Source organism: Semicossyphus pulcher, unplaced genomic scaffold (genome assembly GCF_022749685.1).
Source record: "Semicossyphus pulcher isolate SPU_LCO1_2020_fin unplaced genomic scaffold, fSemPul1.0.p SCAF_1, whole genome shotgun sequence".
In the NCBI taxonomy this organism is placed as follows: domain Eukaryota; kingdom Metazoa; phylum Chordata; class Actinopteri; order Labriformes; family Labridae; genus Semicossyphus; species Semicossyphus pulcher.
In genome coordinates, this window is record NW_027211603.1 from 23,701,608 (window position 1) to 23,722,034 (window position 20,427).

Sequence of the window (20,427 nt, forward strand, 5' to 3'; positions counted from 1 at the left end):
CAAACTTCATAGAGAGATTGTATTCTTGTATTCCTTGATATTTGTATGTCAGCCTTTATTTGTGATGACAGATTCGGTCCTCCCGGGCATGGATGTTACCAGTCTTGGACATCTGTCAACAGATGTTCTGCCAGCTTCACAGATGTTTCTCTTCAGCTGTTGCTGGAGGGACTTTGTTGCTCTACCTTCCACTTTGCACTGCCATGGGTCATCACACAGAGCCACCCAGCTTGCATTGCAACAGGCCCCTTTTGCTTGTCCCTATCAGTCAGCCCACAGGGCAAAGGCAACATGCAATGTATGCCAACACACACTAGCAATGTGTTGGCGTTCGCAAGAGCTGTCCCTTGTCATTGATTCTGTTTGTGATTTTCATGGACAGGATCTCAAGGCGCAGTGGGGGGGGGAGGACAGTGTCCAGATTGGGGACCTCAGAGTTTCATCTCTGCTTTTTGCAGATGATGTGGTTCTGCCGGCTTCATCAAAATGTGACCTCCAGCAGGCACCGGAGAGGTTTGCAGCTGAGTGTGAAGCGGTCAAGGTGAGAGTCAGCACTTTAAAGTCTAAAGGCCATGGTTTTCTGATGGAAAACAGTGAATTGCTCCCTCTGGGTGGGGAGTGAGTTGCTGCCTCAAGCAAGGTAGTTCAGGTATCTCATGGTCTTGTTCACAAGTGAGAGTAAATTATATTCGATTGCAGCAGCAATGTGGTGGTTGTACCGAACCATCTTAGAAACGAGGGAGCTGAGCAGGAAGAAGAAATCTTTCAATTTTCCAATTGATCTACCTTCCAAACCTCACCTATGGTCATGAGCTTTTGGTAATGACCAGAAAAAATGAGATACCATAAACAAGCAGCCGAAATGAGTTTACGCCAAAGGGTGGCTGGGCTCAGCCTTAGAGATAAAGAGTTCAGCCATCCACAGAGAACTCAGAGTTGAGCCGCAGCCTCTTTGCATCGATAGGAGCCAGCTGAGTTGGTTCGAGCATCTGATTAAGATACCTTCTCCCCACCTTCCTCAGGAGGTTTCTGAGAACGTCTCACTGGGAGTAACCCCAAGGTAGAGCCAGAACATGCTGCAGGGATTAGAAATCATGCGGCCTGGGAAAGCCTCGGGATCCTCCAGGAAGAAGATGGAAAAACATTGTTTGGGCCAGGGATGTTTGGGATCACTTGCTTAACCTTCTGCCAGTGTGACCCAGCCCCAGAAGACAATCCACTTTAAAATACCTGAAAGGTGTTATGCTGGATTCAAGCCAGGGCCTTGGCCAAGTTATAGTTTCCACTGTACCCGTCTCTCTGGTTTGATTTTTGCAGTGTATTTGGGATTACTGTCATAATGGAAAACTCCTCTCCTGCCAAGCTTCTGGAGACGGGGAGTCTTTTTTCATTACATGTTTGGGCATACAAACATTAATTCATGGTGTCATCTGTATATTACCTGCCTTAGACCTTTTCCACTAGTGCAGCCCCATATCAGCACACTTCCACCTTCATATTTGGCACTATGCTACCCAAAGATGCTGGACCCTTCTGATTTCAATCTATTTTGGTTAATCTGAGCAAAGAATGAGCTGCCAATATCCCAACGGCTTCTTGTCATGTTTATTAAGGTTTAATTTTCCATTTCCTGCCACTTAGTGAGCAATAATCTTATTTTTGGACGCACTCAGTATAAAACTGATTTCATGTTATGTCATTCTCACAGTTTGAGTCCAATTTCCACAGATAATTCTTGTGCTATCTGTTTCTTTACATGCAAGGTGGTGAAAATAGCATTTGGCAGTTTGCTTAGTAGCCTGCTGACGCTCTTTCACCTCTTTCATCTTTATTAAATGTCACAATCTGTTTTAGCCAAATCCTCACCACGAGCAGCCATGTTGTTTTAAACACAGCCTCTAAAGCAAAGTGAAAAAACTTTCTAATATGATGTATTATATATTGAATGAATATTTTAATACTAGTCAGCCCTGTGATTGACTGGTGACCGGTACAGGGTGTACCCCACCTCTCGCTCAATGACAGATGGGATAGGCTCCAGTCCCCTGCAACCCTTTACAGGACAAGCAGTATAGACAATGGATGGATGGATTTTTATACTACACTAAGAAGACAGTTAGGAGGTTGACAAGTAGCAAAGGTCTCTAGCTGAGACCAAACCAGGGATGCTGCCATCACATGGTCTCCACTGGTGAAAAATACATGATGGGGATGCTTCATACAGCAGGTTTTTAATGAGGAACATCTGCCAGATACTCAGTCTCAAAACTCTGATTTCATTTTTATTAGACATCCTGATATTAGCTGCGTCTCAATGCAGGGGCTGCATCCTTCAAAGGACATATTTGAAGGCTGATTGGGTCACAGCAGTAGTGCGTCGAAGGTTGTCTCATGTCAAAGGCTCCTGACAAATGCGTCCTCCTTTTCCCGGGCCACTAAGGATCCATCAGGTGTATGACTTCATGACCCAACGCATCCTGAGATTCATTGCACGCCAATTCAAACGAGATGGCGGACTGAGAAATACACGTTAAAATGTAAACGTTTTTGGTTTCAAATCATTCGAACAGCTAACGATACAAATGTTAAAAATAACCTTGAAATAAATTATCTTTAAAATAATAAGTAAAGTTACGTGATGTTAGTTATGATAGCTAGTTAACCCTCTAGCTAGGTGACAGGAGCCGCATTTGCAGGCTCAAGGGTAAGGGCGGGAACAGCTGGTGACGCAAACAGGAAATCCTGTGGTCTACACAGGCTACGAATGGTTCATCCTCTGTAGGCCGCGTCCTTCAAAGGATGTAACCCCTGAAGTAAGACACTAGCGTTTATGCTATTAACACAAGTCTCTGCAATGTTGGTGCACTTGCATTACTTGAATGACTAATACCTTGCATTCAATTTTTCAGTGCATTAGTGTGTGTTAGGATTTCTTTGCATTGCTAGTGTCATTTCACAATAAAAGAACCAGAGGAGTCAGGGTTAGCAGAGGAGCTCAAGGCTTGTTTGGCACCAACTGTGTGACTCTGGGCTTCATCTAATGATGAGAGAGAGAAAATGATAGAATATTGCTAATTAAATCTGACAATGGATGGTATTATGAGCTTATACACACAAAATGAGGTAATGGAGAACTAAGTTATGATGGATGAAAAATACATGAGCCTGGGGCTTATCAAACTGTATGTGGGACATTGATTAGATTGGACATATGAATGCTGTAGATTACATTATAATAACCTTGAAGGCAAAAAGCAGACATGTTATATTAGTGTAAGTCTGCCAGAAGGCTGTTGCCTGTTAACATTAGCCACAGGAGTTAGGCTGAGTATTTCCTATGTCCATTTTTCAACGCCTGACCAGACTGGACTGTTGTTTCCAGCTGGACGTCCCTGCACACTCCTCTTCGCTGTTCTCCTCACCGTCTTAGACTGTAATTTGCAGCTTTCCTCTCAGTCCTCCTCTTTTCTCACCCACCCTCTTGTTATGCCCCTGTGTTTTATTTGCGATGACCTTTCCCGCCTTAAACCCAACGGTACATTAATAGTCTCGCTCTGGGACAGGGGGTCACGAAAACACAGCTATTCTTGTCATGCTGAGACGTTACAGAAACAAGGAAGCCACCCACAGTTTGAGAAACACATGCCTTCACTATGAGACACAAAGTATTAACAGCTGATAGGAGCAGACACAGCCCTGCGCAGCTTCAACAGATGAATGGAGAACATAACTCAGACACTAAGAGTTGGGTCACATCACATGTTGCCAGAAGCAGGAAGTCCATCCATCTTCCATAAACCCAGACAGGAAGGCTGAATGCTTTAGGGTTGCTTAAATCTGTGGGAAAAGTTACCCCTCAGAAGGCAATCACATGAGGGACCTTCAAATATATCATGTAGCTTCAGCTCTCCATTATACTGCTATGATGCTAAACTGATAAACATGTCAGTGGGATCCATGCTGAGGGAGCGGTTGTAAGTAATGCAAGAAAGGAAAGACAGATTGAAACAACAACTTATTGATAAGTTGGCAGTACTATAGAAATATAAGATAATAAGAAAGAGAAAATAGTCGGAGTTCCCAGAAAATGTACAATATAAAGATATACTGTATGTATATTAAAGTTATTAAAGATAGATGGATACACTGACTCACTGAGAAGAGAGAGACACACAGGATGTGAGACAGACAGACACTCTGATGAAATACCCGTCTAATACTGTTTCGTTACTCACCACATTAACGCACAGTTGCACCTCAGCAACTGTTGTTATGGTGACCGCCTCCAGGCTGATAAGATCTCAGCATTTACAATATATCCACTCAAGCACTCTCTCACTCACACACTGCATATAAGCGCGTCACTGTATAGATACCGCTCGCATGATGCAGGTATTCATGCAGGACTGTGGGTCTGTATCTGGAGTGAACATAATTGAATTTCCTCTCTGTAAGGGTCGCATGGCACTCATGAAAAACAAATATTTCTGCTCTGTGATTGCTGCAACTGAGAGGAAAGGACAAAATAAACAATCATCCCACCAGGGTTTTGTGGGCCTTGTCTGCGACTCTTGCAGCCTAAAATGTTTTCGCAGCAGCTTTAGAAAAACGTTCCAAGGCAAGTTGCAATGATTTGAGGATTTAGTTTTGTATAGTACATCACATATTAGGGGTGGGACAAAATCTAAATACAGCAATATATTGTCGTCCTGAATCGTGCAATATCGTTAGCCCGGCACCAAATATTAATATTTTATTTTACAAATATACGCTATGCTCTAAACAGATTTCCCTGCCTCACCACATCCCCACTTCATGACTTCATGATGGTGGCGCTTATGACATGAATGAGGGTAACGTGAACTGAAATTAATTTAGCCGACAAAGAAGTTGACAGCAGGATAAAAAAAGATAATGTTGGACAGCGGGGAAAACAAGTTAAAGGAGAAGTTAGGTGTTTTTACACCTGGGCCCTATTTGTACAAATTTGTGTGTCGTAATGACTCACAGGAACAAAAAGTTTTGGAATCGGTCCAGTAGGTAGCTTCCGCCGTGTTCACGGTAGAGACTGGGGCAACTGCGCCCGATCAAAGTATGTCCACTAATAGTCTTTGTTTTTACCACTGTGACGGCCCCTGCATAGTGTTAGTCTATTGTATTAATGCATGTGTTTCTTTGCAGAGGAGCTGGTCGAACAGCTGCCGCTATATGGAGCACCTGGGCCATTGCTCCACGAGTATAAATACAGCAGCTTCCGGCGGGCTCTCTCTCTCTCTCTCTCTCTCTCTCTCTCTCTCTCTCTCTCTCTCTCTCTCTCTCTCTCTCTCGCTCGCTCTCTGGACTCAACGCCAGCACCATTATTAGTTTGGTTCTTTGTGTTAGTGCACTATTCAAACATCTCACCACACCATACTCACACACCCACATGTACACTACTGATAATACAGATTTCACAGATCTCATAGTATTTGTAAACTCCTTAGTTAACTTACGTTCTTGTTGTAATAAATTAATTCATTTACTTTTGGCAACTCGTGTCTCTCCAAGTTGTTTGTCATGGCCTTACGGACAGGGTTATGACACCAACGACAGGGTCAGATTGTTACTCCAGGTGTCCGATAACATTACAGAAATGATCCCTACTCCCTACTCTTAGTGTCTTGATTTATGCTCTCCATTCATCTATTGAAGACACAGTAGTAGTAGTAGTAGTAGATTAGGTGGCTAATGAAGGAGAGGTGATCACACCGTAGCCGTATTTAGAACGGATCAGCTGTCTGCTCCACAGCAAAAAAAGTACATCTCTAGCGTGCAGCATTCCAGAGTTACTAAAGAAACAGCACAAGCCTACCCTCCCATGTTTCTACAACATTGCCGACCAACCAAGATCAATATTTTGGATATCAAAAAGGTAACTTTCGTGACATACATCAGGTGATTGATCAAATTTGGAGGGACTGAAATGTGTCACACTAATATTGTTTTTTGGCAAAATCTCTAAAACTTGCAATGTGATTTTTTTGGCCGTCTGAAAAGCCTAACTGCTCTACAACAACATGCACTATAAAACACATCATTACAGTAAGATCTAGTTCGGTGGTTCAGCTTCCTGTTGGTCCTTTGGGATTATCTGGCTGAGGAAGAAACTCCCACACACACACATTCTGGACATTTCACACATGATTCATTCATGATTCAAACACACAGAGACGACTCTGCTCTGGCCTCTTTGCTATAATCACAAGAGTTCATAGCATATTCGAAGCTACATACAGTACGTACAGTAAGACACACACTGATATAACGTGGTCCAAATATAGATACGGATGATCACAACAGAGCAGGAGGCGGAGGAGACGGCAGGAAACAAGCAACCGAAATCACATTAACGTCCCTCGTCACTTCATGAGTCGACAGCAGAATAATACTTGTTGTATAAGAGATTATGAGTCCTCCTGTTAAGACAATTAGTCTCACAGTCAGTCTTGTTATTTTATTATTCTCTCTCTCTCCTTCCCTCCCCATCTTTCCCCTGACCTTTTTACTCTCCCTCTCCTCCCGCTGTGTCTCTGTTAGATGCTGTGTGCAGTGATGGTCTTCTGCATGGCAGGTCCACGGTGGGACTGCAGGCACAGTAGAAAAACTCATGAATAAAATTAGATGTTTCATTAGAAACATGCAGAAGACTGAATTATCTGACTCTCTCTCTCTGTGTGTGAAGCCCCTCCTCTTCATCTCAATGTCAGACTCTCTTTCTAGTTGATATTTTTTCTCTTCATCCCTCCTTTACACGATCAGTGGGTCATTCTCTCTTTCTAGCCTGCAGTCCATTATTCTTGTTTCCTCCACTACACTATGGAAAGGATAGTAACATTGTATATAAATCACATGATCACCAAACAGTTACAGTAGGGCTGCACCCAATATGACGATTGACGACAGATTGAGTTATGTCTGACCGAAAAACATTGAACATTATTAGCATTAGGGATGCACGATATTATCGGCACTTTATCGGCCGATATTGGCTTCAAAATATCGGATATCGGCCAACACGCCGAAGAAGACCTGCGCGGCGCAGCGTGATGACCTCACGTGTGTCTACCTGCAGCATGAGAGAGTTAGAAGCCAAAATGTCCGTGGTGGGGACGTTTTTCAAAGTGTTCGAAATAGATAGCAAAACTGCCATTTGCAATGACTGCTCAGCTTCGGTGATGCGAGGAGGAGCCAAGGCAAAGTCTTTCAACACTACAAACTTGATTAACCATCTCAAGACCCGTCACCCCGACCGTTGTAACAAATGTGATAAGAGTATCACCATTATACTGTACGCTAGTTCCAATACAGAAGAGAGTTGATCTCTGCAATTAGGTGTGCTGGAAAAAAAATATCAGTATCGGTATCGGTAATCGACTAAATGAGTTGTAAAAAATATCGGCATATCGGATATCAGCAAAAAATCGAATATCGTGCATCCCTAATTAGCATAATCATATCATTTTTGCTCGATGTATCTGTTTCATGTAGTTAGATTACTGTATCCCATCCAAAACTTATAACTTTGAATACAGAGCTGGGTCAGTTTACATTTAGTTTCTATGAAATGCTAGCACTATATACACTGATAGATACTGATGTTCAAAACACAACTTTTCCCCTTGTTTTCTTTCTCGAAACAGCAGCAAAACTTTGGAGGGGTTTTGCAAATGAGTCAAATCTTAAGATGTGCAAAATGTCAAACAAGCCGTCATCATCAAATCCTGAAAAGTAGATTTATTGTGAAAGATTAAAGTCTGTGCAGGTACAGGCGATGTGACAGAAACGAGCGGAGAGAGGAAAAGCAGGAAGGAATGCAAAACAAGAAAAACATGCAGAATAAAGGACATAAAAACAGACGGCGGAGGAAGTGACTGAAACACTCTGGTTTTCCACATTGATATGCAGGAGCAGAGATGTTCCACTCACATGTTTGTGTATGCGGTCAATTTTGTTAAGTCTATGCTATCGGACGCCTAATTAGGCCTACCTCAGCATGTCTCTGTTGGTGTGTGTGTGTGTAGCATGGTAATTAATTTCCCATGAGTATTTGCTGCTGTGCTGCAGCCATGAGAGGTTTGGTTCTGTTCATGTATGTGTGTGTTTGTATGTGTCAATAATTACTGGGGTCCTCCTTTCCGGGCTGTCCGGTCGTGCCTGAGCGGATTTTCTCATTTCCAGGCTGAGTGGCCGACACAGCGTGGTACGACTCACTCCCTCATGACAGGTAATGGTGTGCGAGGATATGAATGTATGTAGAGTCAACCACTGAGAAATATTAACATACATCAAATGAAGCATTCCTGATGCGTTCAGAGAGGTTCACGAAAACGAGAAAATAGAACTACACTTCTTGTTTCTGCAGCCTGTGACGTTTGTGGATCGTGAAGACGACATGAAACAGGTCCTTCTTAAAACTGCTCTACAGACGAGCTCTTCCTCACCCAGCACAAACCTCTCCAGCACTGCTTCTGCTGCTGTATCACAGACTGAATGTGAGAGGATGTAAGCATGAGTATTCAGCTAATGAGCCACACTTCCTGAAGGGACACTAGAGCCATCTAGTGTTGCTTCCACGCTAAAGAGTAAAACCTGCACAGAACTAATCCACTCAGTACTCTGCAGACCGCAGCCCGGCCACAGCAACACGTCAACACGTGTAGAGGGGTGACTGGCATGTAAAGCACTGCTGACTGTGTGTGTGTGCGTGTGTGTGTGTTTGTGTGAGAGAGTGAGAGAGAGAGAGAAAGGGAGAGAGAGAGACGCCAGCTGTGCTGCATCCTCCAGCCCTTGCTGAGTTCTTAATGGTTGTTCAGAGGATGATTCATTGACACCTGAGGCGACTCACATGGGACGAGTCTCCTTATGGTTTTATTATCATGATGATGGGAACATGCGCACACTCACACACAGTATAGCCTGCAGGGAACATCTACCCTTGGAAACAGAAGATTTTTATTTTTATTTTGTACTGTCTTGAGCTCTTTCAGCGAGCATCGCTCTCTGGTGTACTTCGCTCATTAAGGGTCTTTATATGGCAGCTATTGTTTTTTTAAAGAAAGTAATGTTAGTATGTACAGTTTAAGTTTTTTCAGTTTAAGATCTCATCCATCCATTTCAGGTCACGGTGGCAGGAGGCTAAGCAAGTTAGCCCAGACGTCCCTCTCACCAGCAACATTATACAGCTCGTCCTGAGGCGTTCCCAGGCCAGGTTGGATATATAATCCCTCCAGCTGGCTCTGGGTCTACCCTGGGGTCTCCTCCCAGTTGGACGTGCCCGGAAAACCACACAATGATGCGCCCAGGAGCCATCCTAATCAGATGCCCAAACAACCTCAACTGGCTCTTTTCAATGTGGAGGAGTAGTGGCTATACTCTGAGCTCCCTCAGGATGTGTGAGGTCCTTACCCTATCTCTGAGACTGAGCCCAGACACCCTGCGGAGGAAACTCATGTTCGGCAGCTTGTACCTTATTCTTAAGGTCACTACCAAAAGGTGAGGGTGTCCCGACCGAAGGCGAGGGTTGGAACGTTCGCCTTACAGGTCAGCTCCTTCTTCACCCTGACGGTCCAGTACAACGCCCGCAATCATTTGCTGTAATAAATATTGAGACTGCAATACTGTCTCATATTAGTGCAATAACAAGTGACTAAACAGATCGACCGATGGATAGTGCAATATTAAGCCCCTTGAGAGCCTCTTCCCACTTCAATTCAATCAAACACACAGAAGTCCCACCCCCTCCAATGCAAAGTGATAAGATAGGCCTATCGGCTGTCAATAAAAACCGGTAATGCTTCTGGCAAGTTTCTCAACGTCCGAACATAAGCAATCACAGCAATGTTGCAGCAACCTCCATCCACAGGTCAACATACAAACATACTATCTCCACGGGGAGAGGGAAAGTAAGTTTTTAGTCATGAATGTGAAGGACAAGTGCGTGTGCCTCGTGTGGTACCAACGTTTCAGTCGACAACACGATCAACATGGGGCGCCAGCGATTACAGCGATGTAATGCAAGTAGTTCTCCAATGAAAAAAGGTTGGAGACCCTTGTCCCAAATGATTCCAACAATTGGGTTATAACGATACAGTGATATGGATATGGGTATATGCAGGGAAAAAAAGTTTCAGTGGGCTTTAACAAAGTCATGTCATGAGATAAAGAAGCACGGCGGCAGGCGCTACGTGGCTCCAATCAGAGCTGAGGGAATGTCCTGAATGAACTTCAGGATTGGCATCACATCCAAGAGTTAGATGAAAACATGACCAGATTGGTCATGGACAACAACAATTAGTCTTTTACGGAATAACTGAATTGGAGGAAACAAATCATATGTTTGTGATTTTATCTTAAAGGTCATTCAGAAAACTGATTCCAGCTACATGGGGCTTAAATGATGTTTTAATATGTTTCAGATTTATGGCTTTAGGTTTGAGAGAGACGTGAACATTTACAACTGATGCACTTAATGATGTGGATCCACAGGGAGTCAGAAAATCTCCTGGGAACAAACACACAGACAGACACTCACAGGAATAATACACTGACCGTCATTAATAATGATGCACTAAATCTAACCACACCTGAACATTTAATGTAAATCCTCGTAAGGATGTAAAATGTCCTGAGGAGACTCGCGGCCCTCATGCAGATGTTTCGCTTGATGATTACCAGGCATTACACACATGAGGAGGCGTGTTCCCAGTTTACAGCAAATCACTTGGTTTGCAAAAGATCCAGCTGTGTGTGTGCGTGTTTGTTTTTCCAACACCAAGATGTTCTGAGACACCTGGGTATCTGTAAGCAGCAGGAGGCAGGGAAATCTGAAGGGACATGGAGAACAGAAAGGAGGAGGAGAAGGAGGGTAGAGAAACAGATGCAAGGGAAAAAAATAATCTAAATCAGAATGAGGCAGGGAGAAAGAGCCGAGCCAGGAGGGACCAAAAACATGCGTCTTAGCGCTGAGGAGTTAGTAGAGAAGAAGCTTGACGGAAAACAGGGATGAGGAGGAGAGGCACGGAGGAAGACATTGATGTCAGGAGCAGCAGATGGGAGGATAAATCGAGAGGAGGGAAGAAGTGAAAGGAGGAGGAGGAGTGCTGACTTGCCTTTTGAACTACTCCCCTCCTCTCATCTGCTCCTGCTCCTCTTTCTGTTGGCTCGGCTAACTGCATCCAAAGTAGCAATCTGCATGCTTCATATAACACTGCTTTCACACACTCTTATCAATGTGCGTGTGTAAGCGAGAAAAGGGAGGAAAGAGGGCGTCCGCATTAGCACGAGATGAAATGTGTGAGACGGGCTGGGTGTTTCGCAGCACGTAACAGATGCATACAGTTTGTGCTTCAAGACAGAGAAAGAAAATGTGACAGTGAGAATAACTGTCGATCCTCTCACTTCACTTTTGATTAATGAATTAACTATTTAGAGCAGTTATCATCAAGCACTACATATGGCCTAGCCCTGCTCTTTTTGTAAAGTCTCTTGAGATGACTTTGGTTATGATTTGGCACTATAAAATTTGATCAACTGTACTCCTATGCCTGGTAAGCTTATGATACACGCCTCATATTGGATAAAGGGTTGTGGTTGGGCCGACCACAGACAGGTCAGATGGAAATCTGCATGAATGGAACGGGTACCAAATGCATCTAGTAGATAAAACAGGAGGTTGCAGATTTGTCTGATTCCCAGGCTACTTTACAGGTGTGTTCACAAAAGACCTTTAGATACAGATGTAGATTCAAAACAAGTCGGTCGGGCGGTGTGAATAGAGGCAAAGACAAGCTCATGTAATTTGACAATGAAGGGCAGTTATATGTCCGCTACTCTTTCACAATGAAAGTCCGTTTGTTTGATCTGAATCAAAGACCAAATTGTTACAATGTTGCATTTTGCCTCAAGTTTGTTGTTTGTTCACACAGCAGCTTTTTACCAGCAGACCAAAAGTTTTCATGTGCGATCCATGTGGGAAAACTCGCTGGCTCCGTCCACCAGACAGTTAAGAACTGAAGAAGCCTTTCGGATGAGAGGTGAAACGGCTTCAAGGACTTCAACTGAGCTTAGAAAAACTCCCTGAGGCGAACAAAGAGAGAGAACAAGACGAGAGAGAGAGAATCTGGGACTTCAATGTTTTGTTGTCTGAGTTTTTCTACTTTTAACACTGACATTGTTCCACAGTTCGATCTCCTTTAGTTTTTCACTGAACAGTCTGTCAGCACATATTTCTATTCGAGCCCTCACCTCGTAGCTCCCCCACGTTTGTCCTCTACACTCACCTCGCTGCCTGGCTGTCTCTGCAAGTGTCAACATCTGTTAACAACCCACAATGCAGTTTTTTTGTTTCTTATATCAGGTCCTATTTTTATTTTAAGCCTGATTACGTTGTCACCTGAATCAAACCGGACCGTGGTTTATTTGGGAACAGACCGAGTCCCACCTTTTGTGGCGGACCACGGTACGCTGGTTTGGTCCGCACCAGAGTTCGAATGCGTGTTCTCACCTGTCCAAACGAACCAGACTTTTGGAATCAAGTCCAAAAGTCAGAGCCAAAGCCGTCAGGTCTGAAAGCACACCAAGACTCTGCACGTGATTAAACATAAAGTCAAAATTCTCTTGACATCCTGTCTGAACCCTCCCTACAACATGTAGTGCTCAACCACTTTTATCCATCACAACATTATAGTTGGACAAAATGACGATGGCATAATGTCAGCCAGCATCTAACCCCTGTTCCAAAACGTTCAACATCACAGGTGATGCATTTTCTGCTTGTGTCATGGTTTTTAAGATTAGCGTCTTCTACATTTGTCCTGTTTTTAATTGGTTGTTTTGTTCACACGAGTTTGAACGCAGATTAAATTAGAACAAAACTCTTCAGTCAAACACTTTCCAAAGTTTGTTTGAATAATAAAGGCCCTTTGGATATTAGTTTATATAACTTCAAGTAGCAAATATTGCGCTATAAATAAGACAAAAGTTTGAGATGCTTTGTTTTTGTTGTTTGCACTGTTCTGCAGTGTGTGTGTGTGTGTTTGTGTGTGTGAGTGTGTGTGTGTGTGTGTGTGTGTGTGTGTTTGTGTGTTCCTGTGTGTGTTTGTGTGGTCCAAAGAGACAGTGAGTGAGAGATTGGTGTCAAATATAAAGACTTCATCTGACAGAGATAATGTTGTCCCCCCCCCCCCCCCCCCCCCACACACACACACCCCCACACCCCCCCACACACACACACACACACACACAACCTGACAGCAGAGAGAAACACATCTAAGTTGTTCTTTGGTCTGTCAAAATCTGAGAAAACACCATCAAAGCTCTGTGTGTGTGTGTGTGTGTGTGTGTGTGTGTGTGTGTGTGTGTGTGTGTGTGTGTGTGTTTGATGTGTTATCTGTCCAACAGAGACCGAGTGTCGCCGTCTTCTACCTCCATCTTTCTCTGGAACTTCCTCTCCTTGCTGTCACAGTTTGAAGGCAGATCTTCAGCTGTCACTGTGAGCTTCAGTCTCTCAGCTTGTTTGCAAACATTTCCAGCACAAACCATTTGTAAACAAGTTTATCAGTGCCTTTCATCAGAGTTATAAAAACAAACAACATGCTTTGACTGTAGTTCAACCAAACCGCCTCATTGTGTTGCAGTGATGTAACTTGAAAATTAAACAGATTCGATGGAGAATGACACGAGCATGTTTCAGTTCTAAATGAAGCCCGAACCTCAAAGACTCAATAAAGCTTCTAATTATGTTTGCATGGGAAATCATTAGGGGACACCTCACTGACCACACATCCTGCCGGGGGACACAACAAACTTTACAACTTCAAATTAAAACGTCTGTCATGTGAGATCATCACACAGGGGAGCATTCACAATATTGACCAGGCAGCCATTTTCCTCTGACATCACAGCCAGGGTGGGAAGCTCAAATGCTGTTATAATGTTGAACTGTTGTGCTCCTGGTTGCAAAAAGAGACTATAAAAATATGGATGACACGTCTCCACCACCTCTCATTGTACTTATTTGAAGCCAAAATACCCCCAAGACGGGGACTGCCATCTTGCGCTGGTGTTGTTATTTAGAGCCAGAGACTGCGAAGTAGAGATCAGCTGGTGATGACGCGGTAACGATGCTACTTCTGTTAACCACACACTTAACTTACCGGGAAAAAAAAAGATCCCTCACACCGGCGCATTTAACAGCAGAAAAGCTTCTTGTGTTAGTCTGAAGCAGAGGTTCACAGGTATGTCAACTTCAATGACTAGTGTAATTTTAGTTACGTCTCCTCTCGCCGTGCCTCCTCTACTCTGCTAATCCGGGACAGATTTATCAACAGAGCTGTCAATCATGGCGTTACACCCTCTTTTTATAGCATCAAATAACTAATCTCAGAAAAATGAAAACTTGGACATAAACCAGCATGATAAGAACTAACTATAATGACAGAAACCATGTTTGACAAATTACCTATGTCCCATCCGTTGAGGAGGCATGGAGGAGGCGGGCTTTATGACCTATACTGTAGCCAGTCAGCAGGGGGCGATAGAGAAGTTTTGGCTTTACTGTTACTGTGCATTCACACCGAATGCGAAGAGACGTGAATCTGCGGGAGATTCTATACAAAGTCAAAGCATTGACGCGAGTAGACGCAAATTCTTGTTGGGCGGCGCGAATGACTGCGATGCAAATTCGTGCAAGTTGAAAAGATTTTACTTCCTTGGCGAAATCGCGTCACGTGGTGTAGCGAAAGCCTATCAACATCGAGATTCTCCTGACGCCGGTGTTAACCATGGAGATAAGCCCAGCTTCCTCTCCTCCATTCCAGAAGCGTAGGGCGAATATTCGCCTGTTATTGAAACACGAATTTTAACGTGAGGCGAATATTCGCTTCGCGTTCGGTGTGAACGCACAGTTAAGGAGCTGTCGTGTTCATCTTTTATACAGTCTATGGTTGCAATTTGCAAATCATATAAACATAGAAAGTGATATTGTTTATCATTTCATCACTTCCAGATTGGTCATTACAATAACAAAAGCTTGGAAAGTAAGCCTGTCTTCTGTATGAGAATGTTAGCAGTGATGTTAGCCAGGAAGTGGATTAATGCTAATGTTAGCTGTTGTCAAACCGTAGATAATGGGTAAACAAATATTAATTCAATTAATTTCTATATTACATTTCATAAAAGAGGTCAAGAAGAAAAACAAACAAACAAAACAAAAACACAAAAAACTAATTATAATAAAAATGTGTAAAATTTGAAAACAGGTACATAATAACCTTTCACTAATCCATACTACATAAAGTAGCAGACACAGGCTGTTAATAAACACCAAACACCCTGCAGGGATACGTGTCAGAGACTGATACACAAGGTTTGGTAATTAATTAGCAGACATTATATATGCATGTTACTACAGCATTACGTTGTGACATTTAAAATGGCATAGAATTGTTCTGACTTTAAAAAGGATGGATCATTTTCTGTCTTTGTTCCTCTGTTATCTCAGCGCAGCCCGTCTCTGCTCTCTGTGAGTCAGAGACCTCTGATGGTTGTTTGTGTGTTGACCTCTGGCAAAATGAACCCTGCTGTGTGTGTGTGTGTGTGTGTGTGTGTGTGTGTGTGCACTCCCTCAGCATTTATCACTCATTACTTACATTCAGCCTTAAAGGCATGTAATTAACTCCAACTTTGAAGCCCCCCCACCTGCTTATTTCATTCAAACAAACACACACACATTGTGTACATCTCTCCGTTGTTTTTGCGATGAGATGCAGGCACACAAATAAATGCACACTCACAAACACATTCCTCAATACTCAGTCATGCTGTGAGACTAATTGTGTTTTAGTGAAAAACAAGAACTCCTCACATCTCTGAGTCCAATCTCTGCCCAGGGCTGTGTGTGTGTGTGTGTGTGTGTGTGTGTGTGTGCGCGCATGTGTGCATGTGTGCATGTTCTGTGTTCCATGTTCTACGATTGCTGTGACACCGACAAATCTCTCTCTGATATCAAATCAATAAAAGACGTGAAACAGACGCTCAGGTTGATGAGTGTCGGCCACAAGCCAAGCAGATGTATCCATGACACTTGCTCAATATCTAAAAAACATGATCAGACTCTGCACACAGATTCCACACACACGCACGCATGCACAGACACACACCGAACACACATAAACCCTCTGGCACATGAAAAATAATGGAATTCAGTGGAGGCACAAACATCCTAATTTAATATTGATTTCTGTTGTTCTAACTCCATCTCCCTGTGAGAGGATGAACATGTTTGTTTTTTGAGGTATTGAACACATGTCAGGTTATAGTGTTGAGCACAAAGCATGCAGTCTTAAAAATATGTGTGTGTTGGTGTGGGGACAAAAAACAGACTTTCATTAACCCCGGTTGATTGGAGACTGTCAGTGTTTGAGGTTAAAGGTCCTCCGATGGCGACACCAGCATCGTGAAACGCTTCTGAAACAGCTTTAAGTGTAGTATTGACGAGTACACCAGTCTATAGAGGGATCCAAGTTATTAGCCTTGAAAAAATTCACCCTGTTTCACCAGCAATCAATTTTTCTTCACCTCTCCGTAACAGTAGACTACACATCAAGTACTGTTTGCCAACCCTGTTTAAGTTAAAGCTGCCACTTGAAACTGTAATAGAGCAGCAAAGGAGATCTGATTTATAAGGTCATTTATCAGATAACAGTGAGGTGTTAGCAGACAACCTAGAGTTAGTCAGACAGCAAAATGTCAATAATTCAGCTACATGTTAGACTGGAAAATCCCACCAGATACACACAATGTGGACAGTATGCAAGGCAACAGTTTTGAGGGGTAGTCATTATTATTATTTAAGTAGTAGTTTAGGCCTACAGCTGTTACTAATAAATATACTGTATGTATATTTTGGTCCATCAAACTAGAAACTGAGTGTATTTGGTATCAGACACGAGTTCAGGTATGGTAGGAAATGATGTCATCAGAACATCTGTGGTTAGGACTAGATTTAAGCGAGTTATGGTTAAAGGTTAAGTTAGTTTCAAGGAAAAGGCTATGTAAAAAGTAGTGACGTGTTATGAATTTCAAATACTAATTAATTCATAAAAAAAATCAAGAAGTTCATGCGACTATTATCTCATCTTAAAAACATATTTTTTCCATTGTTTTCCCCAGCGCCTGGTTGTGATGCAGTGCTACCACCAGACAGTGGCGGTCGCACTAGGGATGGGGACGAATACTCGAGTACTTGTTATTGACGTCATTATTTGAATAACGTCACACTACTCGTGCACCTGTGCATATGTTGTTTTCGACTTCCATGTCTGGAAGTACTTTGACAAAAAAGACGACGATAACGTGCTGTGCAAGATATGTAGTGTCAAACTTGTATATCCTAGAAATAATAGTTTGATGTTTAAACACACGCGCTTAAAGCACGAGGAGAAGCCAGCGGAGACAGACAACAGGCAGTCTCGCATCACATCATTTCCTAGCCCTGTTAGCACACGCCGTTGAGACAATACCAGAGCGGAGAAGATCAGCCTGCTAATAACAAACATGGTGACTGGAGATATGCTCCTATTAAGTGTTGTGGAAGGAGAAGGCTTATGTGAGCTGATGCCGTTTGTTGAGCCGTTGTACGAGCCACCATCACGCCGGACAACAGCTACGAGAGTGGAAAACGTGAGTTACGTGTGAAGCAACACAGAACAGAAGTCCATACAGTCCGCTACCGCTGTGACATTTGACAACAGAATGTTACAACAACGTTAATTAAAGGGCCTGTTGAGGTTGTTCAATAAATGCTTCTGAACTTGCACTTGCTTTCCATTGTTGGCTATTTATTTACATGAATGTAAAAGTGTTAGTAAATGTTCTCTTACGGGCATATAGCCTACTATTTCCATGGCGGGAGGTCTGTGTCCGACATATGATTTTTTTAACGGTAAGAAAACGTAAATAATTTGCGAGTACTCGTTTACTCGTTCATAAGGGAATTAGATTACTCGAATATTAAAATGACTGGAAATGCCCATCCCTATGTAGCACATCAGAAAACCGTTTGCTAACCACCATTAATACAAAAGAAGAAGAAAGGATTAGTGCCAGATGCCAGTAAAACGGGTGTAGCGCTGTGAGATTCAGAACCGGGGGGTGATCTTCGAATAATAGTCATTTAACATGTAGATATGTGGACAATAACATCACAGCTGGCTTTTTCTCTTTTTAAATAGAATTAAACTTTTAATATCATACATACAGTCTAAAAACATGTAAACCCAGGAACAGTCTGCATGATCTCGTTGCCTCACACTCCAGTTCTAACTGCCTGACAGTCTGTGAGGGGATCAGCTGGAGGAATAAATTCAGATTACATAAAATAAACAATACTGCCCTGCTGTTACTTCATGTAGCAGCAATTCTCCACATTTACATCCCTGCAGGGTGTTTGTTAGCTGTTCTTTAGCCAGACTAAGCGACTTAGCTGACGGTCCAGTAATTGAGAGAGGAAACACACACACACACACAGTCACAGACACAGCAGCCATTACTGCATAGCAACAGTCTATTGCTGTCGTCCACAGAGCAGCTGGGATGAAGCATCTTTCTAGGGATATTTGGACAGTTGAGGATAAATAATTAAACTTCATTATCAGTGGATAAAGTGGATGTTCCTCAGAGCTCCATGAACACATCACTGAGTGTGGATGGTTGCTGTTTAATAACTACACACTGTGCCGGGGTAGCAGAGGCATGCTGTTACACCACTGAGACAGTGATACAGTAGGAATGAGTGATGCAGGGATCATATTATAGCTGGAGAGGACAGTATTTACATCTCTGTATACTGTGCTGTGTGCCAAGTCACAGAGGTGTTGTGCTTGTTTGTTATTTACCCAGCACACAACCTGCTCCAACATATTGTATATGAACAATTCTCCAATAACACCTGTGCATACACATACAGCAAATAAAGTCAGTATGAGCTATCCCCAGGACACACACACAGAAGGCCAAAGCTTTTCACATTCATATCCTGAATTCACATTTGCTTATGAATGCCACAGCCAAGTTCAGTATTTGAAAACATCACTGGACGGTGTAGCCAGTGGTTAGCCATACAGGACTTTGGGCCAAGACTTCCTTTCTTGCACTGTGTCCATTTAGCCACTTAAGAAGCAAGGCTGGAGTTGGAGTTGAGATACAATGTCTAAGAACAGATTGTAAGCTGAACTTGCATGCAGATATCCGTTTTTAGAGATTAACTAAAGGCTAAATCGTCATGAGATGACCACCGATGGGGTGGCATTACTCTGCCAATTTTGCTCTTTTTATTCGTCCCACAATGGGGAAATTTACAAGAGAAAAAGCTCATCTGTGAGCAGGGAGCTACTGCAACAGCACGCCACTCGTGCGGCGCCGGAACCAGATGAATCTATCAAAGGCCAACATTATATTTTTCACGAGCTCATTCTAACTGATCAAATGTCAAAAAAAGGAAGTAAGTAATAGGGATGGTTCATTAATTTCAAATATTTGAATAGTCATTCATTTATTTAAAAAAAATAAAAATGAATGCAAATATTATCTCATCTTCTGAATACATTCTTTCCATTGTTTTTTCCAGCGCCTGGTTGTGATGCGGTGCTACCACCAGAGGGTGTCTGTAGCGCATCCGAAAGCTGTTCGCTAACCGCCATTAAATAACAAGGCAGGTGTTGCGCTGTGAGATTCAGAAGCGGATAAACATGCAGAGACTTTTGCAGCCATCAGAGAGTTCTGTGTGGACCTCCTTCGAAAAATTTAACAAAAATAAGGTCAAGTGCAAACTTTGAAAGGTAAAACTAGCACATGGTGAGTCTACAACAACTATGCAAGGCACGACCGATTCTCACTGTAAGAGAAATGATCACTTGAAATGCCCATCCCAAGTAATCAAGTGTGATAAAATAAAAATGAAAAAAAAAAGAAGAAATATCACAAGCTGTAACAGGCTGTTTGGTATGCATGTGCATACATGAGTTATACAGTGCACATTCACACACACTTTTAACAGCTTTCTCTCTTTTTCAAATCATATCTGACTCTCTCTCTGCTTTTATATTGTCAATCCATTTTTCAGTGTCCTCACTCTCGCTCATCTCATCAAACATCCATCATCTTAAGTTCCTTTCATGTCTCTGAAAGCACAGATCAGAGGGCGTCTATCTGCTGAACAGTCCCAGTGCTTTAAAGCCCTGAGCCCTGAGTCCAAATGAAAACATATCAAGACTGATTATCTGATATTCATACCAAAAGGAACCTGATGGAGCAAACCTCTGAAGTGCACCTCATCGGATATTTCTATCTATTTTATCATTTCTTAGTACCTTACTCAACACACACCGAGAT

General features: G+C 42.7%; 1 protein-coding gene across 1 annotated transcript in view; it reads right to left on the reverse strand.

Moving 5' to 3' along the window:
* smyd3 (SET and MYND domain containing 3) overlaps positions 1–20,427 on the reverse strand; it is a 92,963-nt gene that overhangs the window by 70,816 nt on the left and 1,720 nt on the right. The window lies entirely within an intron of this gene.